The 20899-nt window shown below is 40.7% G+C and overlaps 1 long non-coding RNA gene and 1 other non-coding gene across 7 annotated transcripts in view; both read right to left on the bottom strand.

The window, feature by feature from the left end:
* Nucleotides 1–292: 292 nt before the first annotated feature.
* On the bottom strand, nt 293–371 carry LOC120891071 (small nucleolar RNA SNORD51). Its single transcript, XR_005735503.2, has one exon. It is a non-coding gene; the product is annotated as a small nucleolar RNA SNORD51 (small nucleolar RNA).
* A 1049-nt stretch (nt 372–1420) lies between these two features.
* The window catches only part of LOC110598217 (uncharacterized), a 69110-nt gene continuing 49631 nt past the window's right edge, over nt 1421–20899 (bottom strand). For all 6 annotated transcript variants that reach the window (XR_013427827.1, XR_013427826.1, XR_005735209.2 and 3 more), the window contains 4 exons: nt 8045–8088; nt 6316–6463; nt 4073–4200; nt 1421–1927 (listed from right to left, as the gene is read on the bottom strand). This is a non-coding gene — a long non-coding RNA (uncharacterized LOC110598217). The remainder of the gene's footprint in view (nt 1928–4072; nt 4201–6315; nt 6464–8044; nt 8089–20899) is intronic.

Consider the following 20899-nt stretch of genomic DNA (forward strand, 5'->3'; position numbering starts at 1 on the left):
AAATGTCCATGAAGCTTCACCTGGCTTTCATGGCCTGCTCACTTCTCTAATGCTCCCTCCTAGGACACTTCTTCTTGAAACCAAGCCAGCAGGCTGTGGGAAACCTCGGTTACCTGGGGAAGTTCACACCGATGCCCCCAGTGAGTCCCTCCTCTGAGTCATCACAAACCAGGTACCAGGGACACGTTTGAAGGAGCCATATTTCTAGTGGAAACTTCAGCCCATTGTTTTAGTCCCAGAACCTGAGCTATCTGAGCCTCCACAGATGTTCAAGTCTTTTTTATTTCCTTACGATCCTCATAAGAGAAAAGCACATCCATCATGAACTCATCTGACAGATGGTGATTTGATTCTATTCATCATATGACCATTCAAGTCTTATCTACTGAGGCTTCATCATGCAGCAGTTAGAAGCCATTCTCATAGCACTCTATGAACCCCTGACCCACAGAATCATGACAGTAGCTACACGGGTTACTTTAAACTACTGTATTTGGAGGAGGTGTGTCATGCAATGATTGCTCGTACAAAACAGAAAATAATAATAGAAAATGCAAAACTCTAGCCACACTTCCCAAAATAAAAATCTATTGACTCATGAATCTATAAAAAGAGCAGGGGCTGAATGCAAAACTCCAGCCAGACAACCCAAAAGAGGAATGTATTGATTCGTGAATCTATAAAAGAGCAGGGGCTGAATGGGTCTGAAGGACAACAGTGCAGAAACTCATGTTGTTATCAGAAGTCTCTCTCCACCTGTTAACTCTCCTTCCCTTCATATTGATAGTAAAGAAAATTTGTCTTTCCTGGGGTCAGTCATTTAGATTTACAGGAAAAGACATTGGTCCAATTGGATCCTGTATAAATTCCCGGATTGACAACTGTGGTTAAAAGCCTGGCCCACTCAGGGACCAATCCCTTTAGCCAATGGTCTTCACCAAATCATATCATGAGAGCAAAAGAAATTTTCCCCAAAAAAGTATCTATTGTGGAAAGAGAGACAAAGTAATTGGAAACAATTGCAGTGATGTAAAATATCATTTCAGAGGTACTATCTGAAGTGGAGTAATACTATTTATCCCCAGGTGAAATTTGGGATAATAAGACCCTAACTGAAGATAAAGTGAAAAAGTCTCAAGATCCTAAAACTTGAAGAAATATGTTTTCATGAAGTGTTAAACCCTACCAGATTTTTCTAATGTACATGTAGCACATGTTTTCACACCGGCCATTTCACTGTATCCTCACACCAGGAGGCAGGTATGGTAATCCTCTGTTATGAACCAAGAAAACAGAACTCCTACAATTAAGAGTTACTTGCTCAAGGTCATGTGCTTCTGGGGTTCAGAAGCAATATTAAAGTCTGGTCTTCAGTGTCCAAATCCAGAACTCCAGATCTAATTCACATTAAGAGCGCTGAAACCATTGAACCAGGGTTTATTTATTCAGACTAAGAAAAAGAAAATCTTTAAATTTGTATCCATGAAAACTAAACATGAGTATCCCAAAGTGCTAGTTGTTCAGACATAAGGCAATAGAGTGAACTAGGTCTTCAGACACTCACAGACGTTAACCACAGCTTGAAAGATGGGTTTTCTCCATTGTCTAAGTGCCCTTGGACCTCATACAAACCCCATACTTCTTGGAAACATGTATCCCTCTGAGAGCCAGGGAAGGCATGTGGTCCAGTAAATGCAATTAGCAGTCTCACTGCATGTTTCCTCGTCTGTTGTCTCCCAGAGTACAGCCATCAGAAAGCTCACATTTTCAAAACATTCTTCCAAATGACCAGAGTCGCCAACAGATTTTAAGGAGGTCTGAGACATCTACCTCCAGAGTCTCTGGGATATGTGAAAATATTTGCCTAGCATCTCATGAACAACATACTTCTCTGGGCACAAAGGGACATAGGAAGGAGAGACTAAGGCTGAAAGAGAAAGATACAGTGATCAGGTAAGAAGCTGGACAGACTCCAGCACTGTATAACTCTGAGCAAGTTATTTAACCTTTTTTATAATGTAGGATTAATAATGAGATAATGATAATATACAAACATTTGTCTTCACCTCAGGCAATCATGTGCTCTAGGCCTTTATATTCAAATACTTGCTCTCCTGTGTTTCATGGAACCCCCAAAACAATATGACCAAAGCTGAACACGTGACAGTCTCCCTTGGTTTTGCACACTTTGCAGTGTTTGCCTTCATAAAATCTTTACAGCAATTCCATCCCAACATTTCTATCAAACTGGGAATCTTGAACATTAATTTAGAAGACAATCAAACACACCACCTTCTCAGTTCCATATACTCCAAGCCAAAGGCAGCTTTATATCCATTAACCACCAATTGCAAGGAAAGGGACAAGTCTATATTTTTAGTGCCACCTGTACCTGACTGCATGATCTCCCAGCAGAGAGGTACACCTGTCCTCCATGATGGTGTCTGGGGCCCTGCTGTATTCTATAATGATCAGTCCATACATCACTGAAGGAGCTGAGTGTCGAAGGAATGCTGCATAAGAACAACTTCAACAGTGAACAGGACCATGAATTCCTTATTCTTTCTCTATGGACAACAGTTATTAACACGGACCCCTTGAAACAAGGGAGTTTGGGGAATGCTTGACTCAATCACAGGTAGTGACTTCAAGTTGATAAGAAAGTCTTCGTGTAATAAATGGAGTTGACTTAGAAATATTTAACTGGTACTTCCAGAAGGGGTAAGACCAGTCATATTGTATTAGTAGATAGTGTCCTTAAATACCTCTCTGACAAGACTGTGAGCTCTTTGAAGCCAAGAACCATGTCTATTGCCCTCACAGAGTTCACCTCCGCCTATGTTCAGAAAATGTTCATTTTATTTTATTTTATTTTTCCATCTTAGCTTCTTGGAGCTCTGAGTTATGGTATAAAAGGTCTGATTATTCTGCTAGAGAGACCATTTAGAAAGTTCTACAAACACATTTAATTCATTTTAGACACAAATGTTCAGTTCATTTTAGACACCGACTTTCTTGTGGACATAGTTTTCCATTTATTTTTACATCCCCTTGTAAAATCAAGAGATACTTATTCAATTTAGTGTCTTGGATTCTAGTCCATGGCTTTCAGTAATTATATTTCAATTTGTGCCTCTTAATAAAAAGCAAATTATTTTGGTGAAATGTTTTTGGTGCTTTTTGGTGAATCATTTACAAAGTTTAGAAAGAACTGAATAGAGGTTGCTAGAAGAATTTAAATCTTAAAAGGTAAGGTGAGACTGAGGTCCATCTGGGATGGGAGAGTGCACCCATTCTTTGGGTGGATATGCCAGATTTAAAATGAGAAGTGAAAAGGAAGCTGTGGGCTGGCCCGCAGGGACCCTTCCTTTGCTGTGGGGGCTGCAGTTCTGTGACAGGCAGCACATGTTTAGGAGGGCAGAAGCCACAAACAAGAGTGATAGTGTCTGGAGAGGCAGCATTTGGGGTGGAGTTGGGATGGGGGTGCCCTTTCATGGTACTGGAATCAATTTGGTTTTGCGCTCTCTCGTTTCCACTGCTTAGGCACCTGTTTTGTATTTGAATTTTCATAGCAATCCCACAGGCTCACATACCACACACAAGTACAGTTATGGTAGGTCTGTGGGTTGACTTTTTTTTAAGTTAACTCCAAATGCATGGGAAATAGAAGATAGAGAAAATTCATAAAAGGCGTGACTACTCAAGATATTAACTCTTTCCGTGAAGAATACAGCCCTGCTCCAGAAGTTTTCAGGGGCTGAGAATTGACCTGAGTGATGGCAAAACATTATTGACAGGAATGGTTATCTACATGTCTATTCCTACTACCAGGATCTCTTTAGGGTATTTTGTCTGTCTCTTAATGAGGCATCAGCCAAATGGATATGATGAGTGGCTTTTTCCACTCATGACTTCATTCCTTAAACACTTCCTATTTTCTGCCGCTCATGTTCACACTGTTCTAATCTAAAATGATCTATCTTTGGGCTTAATTTTTCACGTTTGTATCTTTTTTTCCCTCCCAATCCCACTTACACGGCTATTTTGTATAAAGAACCCTAGACACACTCACCGTGGATTGTGCTGTTTCTCCCCACCGGCCACCTTGTTTCTGACTCCCCTGGGTAACTGACTCTAACTCCTCAGCCACTGGTAAGGCACTTATCGAACATGGACGCTGTTATCAGAATAGACCTGAAACTGTCCAAGAGATTTTCATTAGTCCATCATTATTTTGTAATAACCCAATCCAGTACATATATACTGGATCATGCACTTTGGGGTACACAACTTGTGCAACAAGTTAAAAATCTGTTCACAGAACAGTTAGCGGAAACACCACAGGATTGTAAGTACAGGCTAGACACTGTGCTTCTGTCTATACCAGTTTTGGTTTAATGTGGAGAAAAAAGAAAATAGGAGCTTAAAAAGTCAGAGAAAATACCCTTATAAGCCCAATCAATGAGAGTCAAGGTCATACACCAGACATTCCTGGGTCCCACGAACATCCATCACTTCAGCCCTGCCTTTTGGTACAAGCCAGTCCAATGTCCAACTTCTATCACTTCAGCTTTACCAAAGGGTATTTTCTGGTCGCCACATCCCACTCTCCCTGCATGCTGGGCAGGCAGAGTGCTAGGGAACTCCATCTCCTCTTCCCCCTCCCCAGTCTGTGACGAATGTGAATAAATCTGTTTGTTCTCTTACTCATATTGTTAATTTCTTGATAATGATTCTCTATCAGCTTCCTTCTCTACCCTGTATCATTTCTCTACTTGCTTTTTGAATATTTCCTAGGGATCACTTCCAAAATATACCCTTTGCACCTGACTTAGAGTTGTAGGGCCTGCTTTTGTGGGGAAGCCAATGAAGAAATTTTCAGGAAATTACCCTTAATGACAAGCTAGGTTATTGTCAAGAAATAGAACTAATATCAGCTTTAGTGATCAAGGTAGTATGATAAAGAGGAAAGGGAAGAAATAATCTAGCAAGTCAGAAAGTGAAAGAAGGTAAAAGATGTGGGTTAGGGAGGGAGACAGGAGGCCAGACGGCAGCAGGACAAAACTTCAGAAGGAAGGCTGTGAACATGAGACTTGGCTGTGCCCAGAACTTGATTCAAGAACTAGGATTAATGGGTTATTAATGATTTTGATGTTTGAATACTTTGAGAAACTGATGAAAGCTTTGGATTGTATATCCAGAAAAAATAAAAAGTGTGTACAATTTTGCTTGGAACTTCAAGGGATTCCCAACCCCTAGATTAAGAACCCCTGATTAAAGGATCTATGTAAGGCTGGACTCTGAGGGCCTTGATTGCCTGCAGAGTGCTTTAGCATTCATTCCACAGGCAATGGGGAGCCAGCAGAGGTTTTTACTATCACAGTTCCCAAGTGGTTATAGTTTTCCATTCTAAATGGAACCCCAGAAATCTGGATGTTTTTAACAGATTGAAAGAGAGATTAGAAAAAAAAAAGTGCATAGATAATTGAGCTCCTTGTTGGCCAAAAACATTTGCAACCAGATGCACTGGAGGGCTTCAAAGGCTGCTGACTGCAGAATCCAGATGCACCTCAATGATGCCCTGAGAGTCACTGCCACAGCCAAATGTTTTGGCCTCAAAAATTCCTGGAGCAGGATGGATGCTGAATGGAGCTGGAAACAAACTCAGGGCAAGCACAACTGTCTATATGACCACATCTAAGAAGCCTGGGGTGAAAAGCTCGTTATAAAAAGCAGGGGAGAGAGGGTGCTGAGAACAAAAGAATACACTTTGGGAAATGAATAGAGCTGGGAGCCTAAAGTAGAGAAAATATGGAGAAGGATCTAAAAGAAACGCAATCATAGAAAATATAAGCTGATTTTAGAATAACAGATAAAAAGTATAGCGACAAGAGGGAAAAAAATGACAATAATTGGGCTTTGTTATGGTTTAGATATGAGATGTCCCCCAGAAGCTCATGTGTGAGATAATTAAAGAAAGTTCAAAGTAAACTGATTGGGTTATGAGAATCTTAACCTAAGAGGTGCATTAATCCACTGGTAAGTATTAACTGCCTACAATTATCACCCTGTTTGAAATTTTCTCAATCAAAAAAAAAAAACTTTGATTGAGAAGTAGGTAGATTGAGTGTGGCTGGAGGAGATGGGTCACTGAGGATGTGCCTTTGGGATTTACATTTTGTAAAGGGAGCTCTCTCTTTCCTTCTCTTCCCTTTCCTGCCCTTCCCTGCCCTTCTCTCCCCCACCCGCTTATTCCTGGTGCCATGTCCTGATCCACTTTTTCCCATCACACCTTTCTACCATGTTCTGCCTTACCTCCGGCCCTGAGGAATGGAGTCGGCCATGATTGGACTGAGACCTTTGAAAGTATGAGCCCCCAAATAAACATTTTCTCCTCTAATTGTTCTTGTTAGGTCTTTGGGTCACAGCAGTGAAAAATCTGACTAAAACAGGCTTAAAGGACCTGGAGTATTAAAAGGGAGAAAAAAAAAGAGAGTTAAATCACTTTTTTTTGTTCTTTTCTAAAAATGAATTTAAAGAATGGAGTATCTACTATATGAGAAAACAACATTCAACATTGCTATACACAATAATCCTACAACTAAGGAATAGTTCCTTGTTACAGGTAAGTAAATGCTCTGTTTGGGTATAACTTGAGTTTGTCCCCCAAGGGTCCATATGTGATGTCAAAAGATAATGAGAGCTTTAAGAGGTGGGACCTGGTAAGAGATCATTAGGTCATTGGGGGGTGCCACCCTCAGAAGAGATGAAGGTACTTCTCATGGGTCCTTGGTGGATTCTCATGAGAACGTTATTATAAAGAGCATTCTTGACTCTTTCCATTCTGTCTGGCTTCCTGTATCACGATGTGATCTCTCCCTTTTCACCTGTACTCCCACATGATGGCATTTTCTTCTGAGACCCTCTCCAGAGCTGGCTCCATACTATTTCATTTTCTAGTCTCCAAAACTTGAGATAAATAAGCCCCTTTTCTTTTCTTTTTTTAGAGAGAGAGAGAGAGAGAGAGAGAGAATTTTTTAATATTTATTTTTTAGTTTTCGGCAGACACAACATCTTTGTTTGTATGTGGTGCTGAGGATCGAACCCGGGATGCACGCATGCCAGGTGAGCGCGCTACCACTTGAGCCACATCCCCAGCCCAAGCCCCTTTTCTTTACAAGTTACCCAGCCTTATGTATTTCATTGCAGTGATAGAAAATGGTCTACTATAGTATACTAAAACCCAGAAGAAACTTGTATAGGGCCACCAAATGAGCAATGGAAGAACCGGGGTTTAAACCCAGACCTATCACTTGGAGTCACACACACTAGCTTCTGTGGCTCTTGTCCCAGAGCTCATATTTGTAGACCAAACTTGCCTAAAATGAAGATAATTTACATGACAGAGGTAACAAAGGAAAAACTGTGCCTGCCTAGCTATTTATGGACTAAGCTGATGGTGAGGAGGAGAGTGTTATTGCTGGTCACCACCATCATCTACATGATGATCTCTGAAATGTCCACATCCAAGCCACCTTGACAGGCATAGACCCACTGCTCAGTCAGGCTGGACCTGTGGAGAAGTGAAAAGCTTTGATTGAGAAGGAGGGCTTAAAACTGGGCTATCCAGATCGAAGCCCTTGGGCTTCTGGAAGGCCCTTGGTATGGCAGAAAGAGCGTGGATGCTGAGCCAGTCAATGAAGGAATGAGCCCCTTACCCCTCTGCTACCTGCACCACCACTGCACCTCTCCCACCTTCAGCTGTGTCACTGGCATATATCAAATCAAAGTGCCTGTATTTCAAGGATAATGTGATGATCATACAAAATAATGGAGGCACTGTGTCTAGCACAGTCCCCGTGCAAACTATCAAGGGCTAGCAACTTTGCATTCCAACACTCATTGTCTACTGGAGTCTCGTCTTTCTTATGTTCCCTAGAAACCCACCACCTTTTAACCCCCTTCCCTCCCCACACCTCAAAACACATATAGTTAGTATGAACTATAATAACAAAGCATTTTTTCTTAGAATTTTTAAACTTACAGAACTCTTCAACTTCCGTCTCAATATCTCTCTTCATCCTCCATCTGGAAGCAAGTAAATAGGAATTATTACCCTTTTGTTACTTATGTTGGGAAAAGGCTTGGAAGTCCATGTGATGGGCCCCAGTCACATAGGAAGTTCAAGGTCAAGCTGGCTTAAGTGAACAGAGTCATAAAATATAGAGATATTTTGGACCAATTGTTTACCCTCTTTGGGACTCATTTTCATGTCTTTTTTACTCTCTGTTAGGGAGAGCCATGTCCAAGACCCTGCCTGCTCTATTATTCAAGAATTTCACTCCAACTCCATGTGAGGATTATCCAGCCGAAATTTTCACTGGGTGCTATAGTTTGAATATTGAATGTCTGAAAACAGACCCCATGTTAAGGGCTTGATCACCTGAGTGGCACTATTCGGGGGTGGTATAACCTTTAGGAAGTGGAGGTTATTGGGAATAAGCTCTTGAAGGGCATTATGGGACGCCAGTGTCTTTCTCCCCAGTCTCTTTCACTTTTACTTCATGGCTATGAGGTGATCAATTTGCTCAGTCACGTGCTCCCTGCCTCAGCCATCTAAAACTCCCACCTGAGACCTAAAAGCAGTTGCTATACCCAATCATGTTCTGGAACTTCTAAAATCATGAGCCAAAATAAACCTTTTTTTTTCATAAGTTAATTTTCTCAGATATTTTTCTATAGTGATGGAAATTTGACTATTACTCACACCTTTTCATGCTTTGATTTTGACCTGCCATATATGATAAAATATTGTATTCCCACATTCAATAATTTTCTAGAAAAGAGCTGTTATTCTGTCAGTCAACAAACATTCAATGACCATCAACTATGGGTCAATGATCATGTGTCAATTAGATATTAAATATATAACTTTAAACAAGAAAATATATCCCTGCTTTCCAGAAGCTCATCATCTAGCATAAAGACAGAAAAGAAAATAGACAGTCAAGATGTTTTCAGCTGCAAATAATGGAAATACAAATCATATCCAAGATCATGTCATGATGCCTATTGAACTTTTACTATCTCATACAAGAAGTTCAAGGTAGGACTCCTTGGAGAATGGTTTATGCAACATCTTGATGATGTTATAGAAGCTCAGCTTCTTTCCATTCCCAGAATGCTGGCATTGCAATATGCTAGCTCATTTTATAAATACAACATGGCTGCATTAGTTCTAAGAACTCCCGTAGACTTCAAGAGATGAAATAGTGTCATATCTTCTTGCATGCCTCTTTACTGATAAAGAAACTTCCCCAAATCCATTAGAGGACTTCTCCTCTTTACCCACTGGTCATTACTGAGTTACATGCCCATTCCTAAACCAGTGATTAGGAAGAGGCGCGGAGCTGCCATGAATAGACAATCAGAATTTACTCCTAGAGTTGAGGCCGAGTTGCTTCTCCTGAGTTGCTTGGGAAAGAGGTGAAAGGCTGAACAAAATGAGGTTTTTCCAGCAGGGAGAAGAAGGGAAATGATGTCCACCCAATAGCACCTGCAGCACACAGCTCACTGCTTTCAGGACTATACAAGAAGCAAGTCCAAGATGCATAGGCCAGGCTCCTAAGGCCACCTGTTTGAACTGTGCTAAAAATAGGCAAAGTTCTTAAAAGTTAGGTTTTCAGATGAGATTTGAGGCAGAATCAGAAATGCAACTGCTTTGGGGCAAAGCAGTGATATCTATAGACTCTCTCCTCTGCATCTTGTATCTTTTGACTCTAGCAGGATATTGCTAGTCCCTTGCACCAAATGTCCAAACCAGGGCTTAGGAGCAAGGGAGACAGGCCACCCCAAAGGGTGGGGGGTATCCTGAAGGTACAAGCAAAGCCCAACTCTCTAATCATGAAAACAGAGTCAGGATTGAGTATTCTGTGATTGAAAGGGTTCTGGAGTCATAAAGTCTTGAGACTAAATCCAAGCTCTGCTTGTTAATAGGTAGGTATATAAACTCTATTGGGTCTCGGTTTCCTTATCTGTAAAGTGGGAATGCTTCCTTTACTGGTTATATATATGCATATATTATATGCATATATATGCATATAATATATGCATGCCTGGCCCCAATAGTGAATAGTATCTATTATTCTTACTAGAATAAAACACAAGTAGAAATGGATTCGAGATGAACAGGCTAAAAGGAATGAGCAAAGTCTGTGAGCCATAAATTCAGAACTCAAAATAAAAACATAGATTGTGGTTCTTTGTGATGTGCAAAACCCCACTCTCACCCATTTTCTTATTGGATTTTCACAAGAAAGATATTATTCGGACTCCTCCATCTTACAGATCAAAAACAGATTCAGCTGCACTTCTAGCCAGATCACACAGAAAGGGCCAGTATTTTACTCCTCTGCCATCGGCTCTCTCTACCACAGCACAGACTTCCAGCCAGGGCAGGGCACTGGGCCAGTCGGGACCATAGCAGCAAGTCAGTAGGGCAGGAGCAGGCAGGTAACATCACAGACACCTCCAGCATCTGCTCCTGCTTCTAAAAATTCCAGAGATCATAACAGACTATTCACCTATGTACTAAGCAAATATTTGAATGCCCATAAATTTCCTCTAGGCACTGGGATAGCATGACCAATAAGACAGATCCAGTCCCGGCCCTTAGAAAACTTCAGCCTAGCAGGAAAAACTGCCAAGTAATTAAGCAATTTCAATAAATTGAACCATAGGAGCCCAGTATAGGGGGTCTTAGGCTTAGCCTAAGGGTGTTTGGAGCCTTCCCAAAGGAAATGCTTTTGAACATAAGTATATCCCAACTATTGCAGAACATGTGCTTATACTAAAATATTTATTTGTTGGTTATCAAAAATTCAAACCTAACTGGGCCATTTTAAACCAGAGAGAGAAACTGACACATTCCACAAACTAAAAGTAGTTCCTCAACATTGAAGTTCAAATAAAGCCACAAATTATGAAAGAAGAAAGTCACCAAGAATTAATTTCCATGGGAAACTCAAGTTCAAGAGAGACATGGCTGCAGGTTAAAGAGCACAAACAGCAGGACTAGAAGACCACCTTTAATGGAATCACTCAGTTTAAGTCTCCTTAAATGTCTCCTGTCCAGGGCAGTGTTTCTCTGTCTTCATCCTGCCTCACAATCTCCAGGAAGGCTTGTTAAACCACAGATCACCTGGCCCAGATCTCAGAGTATTTGGTTCTCTACATGTGGGATGGAGACTGATCATTTGCATTCTAACAAGTTTTTACATGATGCTGATGCTTCAAGGCCACCCTTTGAAAACCCAGAAAACAGACCCCAGAATTCACATCAGGGCTCTCCAATTTCAGCGTGCCTAAGAATCATCAAGGTAGCCAACTAACAACACATTTCCACCTTCTCCATGATGCAAGTTTAGAAGCATAGAGAGTACTCTGATGTGCACCCTGCCCTTTTGAAGAAATGCTATTCATTTAATTCCATCAAGCTCTTTTTGACATACATCTCTAAGTATGTCTATTTATTTACACATAAATTCTTTACCTATACCACTATACTTACACATTATTTTAAATCACAAAAATTTCACTTTATGAAAAAATGTAGAAACATATGTTTTCTGTCCAAACCCCAGTGGATTGCCTTGCAATCCCAGTTTTGGCCAAGGGCTGCTCAAAGTGTGGTCTGTAAACTGGTAGCATCCACATCACCTGCTTTTCTGGGATCTTGTTAAAAGGATAGGTTCATGGCACCCTGGACCCCTCCAGACTGCTAAGCAGGATCTCTGCACCCAGGCAATTGCTGTTTTACTGAGTTCTCCACATGCTTCTATGGACAGTAAACTTTGAAAACCATTGATGGCTACATGGACAGCTGGAATTCAGTGTCCTTGGCTCCATGATAAGGACTGATGGGAAAAACAAGATAACACTGAGCTGAGGGCAAGTCCCTGGGCTTTGAGGTGCTGAAATCACCCATTGAAATTAAGTATTTTTAATAAACATATTTGGGCCAATGATGATTGCATGATTATTCAGAAAGCTAGTGTTGTTCTGATGCTATTTTACTGGCACAGTATTGTCCAAGAAAATTATTGATTTTTTCTATGGCTTCAAGAAAATTCACCTGGTTAGAGGAACCAGTGGTCCCGTTTGTCCAGGGCTAAGTGTAAACCTGGGCATAGGACTTCCAATACTACCCCAAGAAATTTTGGGAAAGTTGAGATGAGCTGGTCCCCTCACCTGGACTCCTTTATGACAATGTTTGGTATCTTTTAAGAAATTTAATTCTTTTCTCTACTCCACCAACCACATAACCTGCTTATAAAGTGGGGATGGACAGGGAAAAACAGCCCTCAACTTAAAGACCTGTTTCTGTTATTTAATGGCAGTGTGATTTTCAGCAAGCCAACTGATCTCTGCAAACTCCTGTTCATCATCTGTAAAACTGGGACAAAATCCTGCCCCTGCACATCACAGGACCCTGTTAAGGCCAGGAGAACTGGCATTATGAAAGTACTCTATGCGTTACGAATCTCTCTAGGAGTGTAAATAAAGACTCCTCGATAATGTGCAAAAAGTGGTACAGGAAGAGCCTAGCTTCAACCCTAGCATCAGCACCTCTCTGGGCACATTATTTTATCTCTCTGAAGTGATCTCCATCTGTAAGATGGGGCTTCAAATTACCTTTTCTCATTGAATATTAAGAAGATTAAAAGACACAGTGGTCACAAAGTGCCTGACATATTTGGAGCTCCAAAGTATTAGTTCCTTTCCCCATGATTATAAGACATTCAAAGACTTAATGATAGTTTTTTTGCAGTTAATGCCATGAATGGCATCATTATACTTGCTTCCTGAAGTGAAAAGCCACAATAACACTCCTCCCTGCTCCCAGGGTCCCTTTGATGTGGCAGGGGGTGGGAAAGGATGTTATTTCCACTTGGTATAACCAAGTCAGGGAAAGCGGCCCAGCTCCTACCCATAGGGGAGTGGCACCATGAAGGTGCTGGCTTGAAGAGGCCTGAGATGAAATTCACCATGACCTTTGCAACTGGGGATACCAAATCTCTGACTTCCACCTGTTCAGTCATTCCTTCAGTAAATCATACATAATGTGAACATTTTAAAAAAATCATCCCCAAGATCGCACAAAAATACAGTATAATCCTTGCCTGTCCTACTGTCCTGGTAGAGAGAAAGAGGGGGACTTTGGGGACAGGTCACTTCTCATGCAGGGATTCTGTAACCTTTCTAAAGGATTTCATTCATTCTCCAACTACTTACTGAGCTAGGTATCTTGTGTTTTGAACATATACTTTGTGACACACTTGGCACATCATAGATATGAATCATTTCTGCTTGGCAAAAGGCTCACAGATAAAAATGAACAGAGTCACAATTCAGGGTGAATATATGTTGACAAAGGTAAGTCTGAGGGATAATGATAGAAAAAAGAAAGTTTACAAAGCCCACCTGTAGCACTCTAGGCATGAGCCACACCCTGGACAGTAAGCATCCATGCATCCATGCTACAGTGAAGGAAATGATCCCCTGGGATTGAGGTATCCACTGCCTTTGGCATGTGACCTGGTCTAGGGCCCTGAGTGTAAATCATGGACAGCAGGATCTGAGCAGAGGTGGGGATATGCATGTAACACCCAGAATCCACCTCTAAAGGGAAAGGTACACTCATTCTTTCCCTTTCTCCCTTCCTTCTAAATGGAATCCAGGCTTGGAGGTGAGGAGTCTTGAACCCTGTGCTTAAAAGCAATAACTAATAATGGCAGAGCAATGAGAGAGAAAAGACCTTAGTCCTTCTTGCAAGAATTCATAAAGCAGAGCCAGCAGAGCAGCAAGGATATTTATCTGACAGAGAATTGAACCTCTAAATATATACGGCTCTATTACCTTGGGTCTCTTACATGCAGCAGTATCTTTTCTCTCCTGTCTGTAATTCAAGTTATTTATCTGAATGGACTCTTCATGTTTCTACAAATCAATTGATGATTACTCTAAACAGCAGAGATCTCCAAATGCTAGCAGTGATGAGATGATGAATTATAATCGGTTGCCCAGTTGAGCCCATCTACAGGTCCTCCAATAGCTTGCATGTCACTCAGAGGTTATAGCAGCAGGAAATCTGCAAAATCCATAAGAAACAAGGCCAGCATAGGATGCTTCCTAAATCTGTTCTCCTGTTCTTCTCTGCTCCCAGAAGAAGGTACTTGAGTTCCAAGTATACTGTTTGGGGTAGGAGAGTTTGAGAAGCCATCTCCTAGGTCTTGTCCTCAATTCTTTCTAGTTGATAGTTTGATTCAGATGTTTTCTTCCAATTCCCTTGCTAGTTTCCAACTCTAATCCAGCACCCAGGTTCCTATTCTATCTAAATTCGGGTCTATGAGCATACAGTGGCACACACTCTCTTCATTCATATTTCCATCCCTATCAGCCTAGGATCTAGCATAGCACAAAACTCATTAAATTTTTAAAAAGTGAATGAATGATATTATAAACTCCAACATTGTCCTCCACCAAAGACATGATTTGCTAATCTCTTCTCATAACACTGAGAGGACTGTCAAAGAATCTTGTTAACTGTTATGTACCCTTCTGAGTACCCATGACCCAAATGAATTCTCAGGCATGGCACATCTGACTTCCATTCACCTTTTAGAGTATCTCACTTTCTTGGAGAGTTTCATTTGCACTCTTGTCCACCTTTCTTCTAGGCTAGAAGTTCCCTACTAATTTCCCCAAGCTGAGTCAAAAATCAAGGCTAGAAATGAGTCATGTGGCAGAGACCATAGAGTATAGAAGAAAGAAGACTTTGGACCTCTAACCTGAGGAAGGGTATACTTTAGAAAAAGTATGGTCAAAACCAAGCTCAAGACAGTGGTTAGAGATCAAATGTGAACTCTGAATTATAAGAATCTTCTCCAAGACTATAGGCAGGACAGAGTTAGATGACCTAAAAAGCAGAGACTAGAAAAAGTAAAAGTAAGGAATTTTTCATAGGGTGTCTTTAGAAAGCTCATGGCTGGAAAGAGAGCCACAGAGGCCCACTGCCTGCTTAGACCATGACTTATAGTCATCTTCTTTAGAAATTCTAATTTTTTGTCATGAAGGATATTCCTTCAAAATGTCAGTTTAGGTCCTCCAAAAAGTAACTGCCAAGTTGACATTAGAAGTTTGAGAGATTCATGAAAGCCAATACCTGTAAAAGAGAAATGGAAAGAGAGAAGCAGTGGGCAGGAGAAGTCTTCCTGGTGCCATGCTGATCTGATACTTGTAAAGGAGGAAGAGGAGAAAGAAGAGGAAAGACTGGGTGGAAAGGACTCAGACTCTGGTTCATTAGTCTCAAGAAAATCATCAGCCCACACAGAAGCTTCATTGCAAATATTCCCATAAAGAAAACTAAGATGAGCAGAAATGGCATCTACCCTAGTCCCTGGCACATAGTAACTTGACTCACCGTTCACAAACTGAGTCAAGGAAAGCCAGGGCCAAAATGTATGTTAGACATAATCAAAGCAGCACTGTTCAGAAGAATTCTCAGTGATGAGGGAAATGCACTGTAATCTACCCAGTCTAAGATGATAGCCAAGAAACATACAAAGTTCCTGGCCACTTGAAATGTGACCAGTGTGACACAGGAAATGAAGGGTTTTTTATTTATTTAATTTGATTAACAAATTTAAATAGTTACATGTAGCTATTATGTTAGCTCAGAGATATAGACGTCCAATTTCCTTAACTGAGGAAACAAGGGCAAAATTGAACATTCTCAAATACATTCAAGAAGGGAAAGTAGACCTTGGACTTGAACCTGACTTTGAAAATGCAACCTTCCCTAATTCAGCTACTTCTAACTCAGGATATATAGAACATGGGGCCTTCATTCCCAATGTAACTCCATGGATGTAAGGGGTCACAGACTCTGATTCTTCCCCAAGTGCCTCACAGCTAACTTTATACTGAAAGACATCTCTTTCTTTATGACCAATTCCTTGTCCTTCATCCTTGCTCTTGCCTGTACATCATGTGTTGCTCCTGTGACCTTTGCAGCTTAGGAAGTTTTCTAATCTTCTTCTTTGTTTGGAGCTGCAGGTGTTCCTCCATGGTTTTTGAGACTGTCACCACCTGCTCTCAGAACTTCACACACACACACACACACACACACACACACACACACACACACACACACGGCACTGCAGGTAGGAGTTAAAAATTCCTCTGGCTGGCCACAACTACAGCCTTCCTGTTAATCTCTCTAGATCCCCTGCTGAGCCCAGAGTCTCAGATCCCCTCTTGGGCCTTTTCCTTCTCCCTGATGGAATCCATCACCTGCGGCCCAGATGGGGTGACCACAAATCTCCAGGAATGCATTCCTAGCAGAGGCCATGTGATTGCTCCAAGGCTTACCATTCATTCCAAGACCTGGAATCTGGCAGCTGGAAGAGGGCACACTTCCTTTAGACCCTAAGACAGGAGAACCTTTTCCTGTAGCCTCTGAAACACAGAGGCCTTCCCTACCACTAAAACATCTCAAAACAAATGATTAACTGCAAAGGGCTTGTAGAGCTCTCCCCTTATCTATCCCAATGATTTTCCTTGAATCCCTTGCTTTCTGGATAAAATTATCATCACTTATAATAACTCTAAGATATGCATTTCTCATGTGCTATCTTCCTACACCTCAGATTGTTTCAGATGCTAAGCATTTATTACCTCCAGATCTCAAAGTCCTCTCTTTTCTGAAAATGCATCTTCTGTCACATTAAAATTGACTTATCCTTACCTAAAAAATGAACTAGTAAATAAGACAATCCAGCAACAGAAAATAGAAAATGTGAAGTGGTCAGAAAAGTTTAGCACTCAGTTTAAAATGATGGTTATGCAGTAGGACCCCTTTGACGAGAGCTCTACATGTGCCATTGGAAGCAAGCATGGCCATTTGCAGAGGCTGTGCTGGGCTGACCCACTGTGGGCTTGCTACATTTTAACCTGGCAACATATCGAGTGACCAGATTTAATAAATTAGTAGCTTCCACTTATTTAAGGCTGCAGTACACCACGGATTGTGCCAGAGACAGCTCTGTTTTTTAAAGTCCATAATATGTGAAAATTAATCAGAAGCAGCTTTTCATTTATTGTGTAATTCTTGTCCTTTGGACTCTAGGGGTAGTGTGACACTACAAGACCATTTCCATGCAACAGAGAACATTATGTGTGGATTAACTACATAATTTAATCATTGAAGCCAGTTCTATTTTTGAAAGCAACGAGAATCATATTAATAGTTATGCCAGGGTAAGAAGTGAAGAGGATTACTCCTGTTAAAGCAGTGTATTGTCACCCTCCTCTTCTTAAAGCTTTTTCTGTCTTATCTCCTGTAAGTCAAGGAACTAACAAAGTAGGGGAACTAACAAAGCCAGTCAGCAGCTAAATGTTGAGTGCTGCACACAGGCCACAAACAGTGTGCTGTGGGGTCATGGAAGGAAAATAAGATGCAAGGAGATGAAAGAGTAACTCAAGCAAAGGATCTTAAGGAAACCAAAGGTATGAATATCAAGTCTGCAAGAGCCACAGGACTAAGCAATGACTGAAGTCCAGACTGAAGGGCTTGCAAGTATGCATCCTAGGTCATGGGTTCAGTCACCATGGGTCTTGAGTATAATGTGGACACACATTGAGATAACTTAAGGAGCCACCAGAAAAACTCCAGGATGCATGAACACCATAGCTCAAGCTTCCCAAAGGCTTTTTGTTCTGGAATATAGCAGCCTCCATTATAAATAGAACAGTCATCTAGAAAAAAAATTTCCTCGGTGCACAGAGGATCCCAGAGGTTGAACATCATTTATCCCAGGGATGTAGAGGGCAAAGAGCCATTGCAAATGGGAGAGCATTTTTTATTTTTCTACTTTGGCTGAATAGTCTCTTGAGATTCTATATGTGCTAACACATATAAGCCACACTTTGAGGATAGGTGACCAAAAGCATTCTAAATGCTCAAAGATAAATAATGCTAGCACATCCTCAACACACTGGATTTCCATGTCAGGCTGCTTGCACATATGAGAAAATTGAATTATTTTTTAAACATTTCAAAAGTAGCTTTGAATACCTACTTAGAAGAGAATAGAAGAATACGACCCCCAGATGACCTTTAATTCCCAAGGATATTCTTTCTGTGATTCAATGTCTTTTGATGGCAATTCAATGTCTTTAAGAAGGAAGACTGACCACTGTAGGAAATAGAACCATACCCTTATATAACACTTAAGCTATAAAAAGTGAAGAAACACCCAGTTCAGTGGAGTACACCTGTAAACACAGCAGTTTGGGAAGCTGAAGTAGGAGGCTGAGGCAGGAGGATGGCAAGTTCAAAGTCAGCCTTAGCAACTTAGCAAAGCCCTAAGGAATTTAGTGAGACCCTGACTCATTTTTTTAAAAGGGCTAGAGATATGGTCAAGTGCACTTGGGCTAAATCCTTGATACCAAAGAAGAAGAAGAAGAAACTCAGGGCCAGAGACATAGCTAATACTGCAGAGATATACACTGTCAGAGTGAGGATTAAATGCCAGTTCTGATTTATGCATAGTTCAGTATATATTTACTGGAAATTGGGACCCAAAGTTCTTTCTTGATACCACTTATTCTGATTCTGGGACCTCACATAGGACCACTTAATACCTACTTCATAACATGGCTATCAAGAAAAAAATGACATTGTGTTGATAAATTTCCAAGCACCTGACCCAGTATTCAGTAGGCTCCCAGAAGAGTGGGCATCCTTTCTCCTTTCTTCCATTCTTTTTTTTCTTTCCTTCTTTTTTAATTTTTATACCAGGGATTGAACTCAAGGGCACTCAATCACTGAGCCACATCCTCAGCCCAATTTTGCATTTTATTTACACACAGGGTCTCACTGAGTTGCTAAGGTCCTTGCCATTACTGAGGCTTGTTTTGAACTCACAATCCTCCTATCTCAGCCTCCCAAGCCACTGGGCTGTCTTCATTTCTTCAGCTGATGCATTTCCCACCCCATTGATTCTAAGGGTCAATTCAGCTAATTTAAATCTCCATCTGCGGTTCATCCATAGACTACAGAGGAGGACCTGTTAAACTGTTTTCACATAAGAATCATCTGTTGGAAATGCAGTTTGGGTAGGATTAAACTGACACTCAAGAATCATATTTTAATATGCACCCCCTTTCACTTCCTTGTCACCCTCCCATTCCAAAACTCAGATGCAATTGAATGAGAGACTGCATTTGGAAAAATCCTATTAGAGAGATATTACTTCAATACACTACTTCATTAGTTCCTAAACTTTTCTGCACTTCAAAGTCAAATATGGAGAAAACAAGAACTACAAGTTTGGAATTGTTTTGCCTAAGGAAATACTAACTCAGTGAGTGGGTCTGCCATATGTATTTTTAACATGCTCAATGGCTATTCTGATACTTCATCAGGCTTGGAAACTACTACCTTATCCCACAAAATTGCAGTCCCATCCACTCTGATTCCAATGGCCAATTTGCATTAAATCACCCAAAGCCACCCTTCACCAGACATATTTTCCTTTAAGAGTGGAAGAACTTTGCTATCTAACATTCCAATCACAGGCTTTCATGCATAAGGCATTACTCACAGGTGTTCACATTGACTTAGATTTCCACACCCCGTTGGGATTTGAGGCTAGTCTTTGCTTTTGTTTTTGTTTTTTAAAAAACACAAAATATAGGTGATGGCAAAGCTTTAACATGCAAACATATTCATTTCATCATAGAGGAATGGTGAAAACAAAGAGGTATCATGGAGCTCATGGATTCCTACCTGGGTTTTGGTCTTCAAATAAGCATAGCAGCCAAGGATCCCATCTCCTGTCTCTACCAGTAAGTGCCTCCCCCTTCCCAGACACAGGTTGGAATAGACTCATGAAGGCCCACAAAGACTCCCATGTCTGCTCCTCCAAAATGCCTGGGACTGTCCCTTGCATTCTTCAACCTTCACATGCTTAATTGTGTTTCTACATTTCTCACAGCCTTGGGACCATATTCCAGTTTCCAAGCACAGCTTCTTTAATTTATTACACTCTATTGTCTGCTTACATCTAGTCTATACATGCTAAGTTGCCAAGATTTTCAGTTTTGAATGAGAAATTTTCTACACCACCAGGGCCCTACTAACCAGCCCAGCCCTACTCCTTTGGGCTACAGGAGAGGTACCTAGATAATCTGAGGGCACAGTAATAAAATGCATATTTCACAAAGGTGCACCTTGAAACTCATCACTGCATTACAGAACAGAATTCTAAATTCCCAGTGTAGTGGAATACAACCAAATGCTTTTTTGTTCAGCATTTGGATATTAAATTTTCTAGAAACTTCTGTATTTGACCCAAAAGCCCAAAATACTAACTTCAGTTCTACTCTGGAGAAATTCCTTGACAAAATAGAAGCATAAAATCCATTTGCTGAAGGAAATCACCAAATTTGTGAAATATCTGCCTTTACAACACACTCCTGGTCAAGTGACTAGATTCTTCATTGAGGAAAAATTACCGTTTTTGAACAACAGGGCTCAGTTTTATTTAGACTGTTGGCCTAGTTTCTAGGATGTGTTTTATTGTCTTCTGTGAATATTTACTACCCTGAATTATCACCATCTATAAAAAGCTGTATTGCTGAAGACTCTTAAAAGGTCTTAAAATTGTTTGTGATATCATTTTTAAGAATTCCTAAGAGAAATAATTAGAAATAGTTGTTATTAAACATTTATTAGGCATCTGATATAATAGAGATGATACTAAATCAGTGCTTTTTCCTCTTCCTATAAATCTCTCTCCCTTGGAAATCACATTTTCTGACAGTTTGCTACCAT

Source organism: Ictidomys tridecemlineatus, chromosome 11 (assembly GCF_052094955.1).
Source record: "Ictidomys tridecemlineatus isolate mIctTri1 chromosome 11, mIctTri1.hap1, whole genome shotgun sequence".
Classification (NCBI taxonomy): domain Eukaryota; kingdom Metazoa; phylum Chordata; class Mammalia; order Rodentia; family Sciuridae; genus Ictidomys; species Ictidomys tridecemlineatus.